Source organism: Myotis davidii, unplaced genomic scaffold (assembly GCF_000327345.1).
Source record: "Myotis davidii unplaced genomic scaffold, ASM32734v1 scaffold120, whole genome shotgun sequence".
NCBI classification, from domain to species: domain Eukaryota; kingdom Metazoa; phylum Chordata; class Mammalia; order Chiroptera; family Vespertilionidae; genus Myotis; species Myotis davidii.
The window spans coordinates 1,363,866-1,365,004 of record NW_006294778.1 but is presented as its reverse complement, the minus strand read 5'-3'; the positions used below and the strand labels follow the sequence as shown (position 1 = coordinate 1,365,004).

General features: G+C 53.3%; 1 long non-coding RNA gene across 1 annotated transcript in view; it reads right to left on the bottom strand.

Moving 5' to 3' along the window:
* Positions 1–1,133, bottom strand: part of LOC107184033 — an 8,013-nt gene extending 6,880 nt beyond the window's left edge. Inside the window, exon 1 of the long non-coding RNA XR_001514847.1 lies at positions 964–1,133. This is a non-coding gene — a long non-coding RNA (uncharacterized LOC107184033). The remainder of the gene's footprint in view (positions 1–963) is intronic.
* Positions 1,134–1,139: the final 6 nt, after the last annotated feature.

Genomic DNA, 1,139 nt, shown 5'->3' with positions numbered 1-1,139 from the left:
GTGGCTACCAGACAAGGATGAAACTGGGAGACCTACTCTCTCCCCTATGTAGTTTTCATTTACCTTATTGTCAGACCCTCCCGCATGGCTACGAAGGAGCCCTGCCTATTGATTGTATTCATGCCTTTGGGTTAATCTTCCCACGCTGAAGGGTTGGTTTGGGATCAATAGAATATGACAAAAGTGTTGGTGCCTGACTTTTAAGGCTAGATCACAAGAAGACACCGTGGCTTCTGCTTTGGCCTCCCTGCGATCACTGGCACTGACGGAAGCCAGATGCCAGGCCATGGGGGCACTCAAGTGGCCTCACGTGGAGGTCCGTGCAGCGTAAAACTGACCTCCTGCCAACAGTCATGCGAGCAAGCCACGCTGGAAGCACATCTCCAGCCCAAGGTCAAGACTTCAGATAAATGGCCCTGTTGGTATTTTAAAAAAAGACTTCAGATAACTGCAGCCTTGGCCTCCATCCTGACTGTAATTGCCCGAGAAGCCAAGACGGAACCACCCAGCCAAGCCAGGCCCCAGTTCCCGACCTGCAGAACCTGTGGGGCAATACGTTTGTCGTTTTAAGGTGTTAAGCTTTGGCGTGACTGTTATGCAGCAACAGAATACTAACATACTCTCCGACACAGATCACTGACTACAAGCTGTTTTTTACATTTTGCTGGAATAGGAGGAAACTACCAGAGCCTGGGTTCCACCTGCAGCGGTTCTCAACCTGTGGGTCGCGAACAATGAAAATACACCCTGCATATCAGTATTTACATTACAATTCCTAACAGTAGCAAAATTACAGTTATGAAGTAGCAACAAAAATAATTTTATGGTTGCGGGTCACCACAACATGAGGAACTGTATTAAAGGGTCGCGGCATGAGGAAGGTTGAGAACCACTGAGGCTTCTCTGAGCAGATGACGCAGGCGCTGGGCGCCACGAAGGGCCCCGGGAAAGAACCAGGCACACCTGGGCCTTGCGGAGCGGCAGGGGCGTCGTCTGCAGTCGCCGCTTCAGGGTGAACATTCCCCAGGACCACGTGGAGCGAGTCTGCACAGCCATGGCAGGGGCAGAGCCAAGGCAGCCGCGCCGGCTGCAGTCCTGGCGCCTGCGCCGTGGGCTCCTCGCGCCCCCAGGTGGCGCCG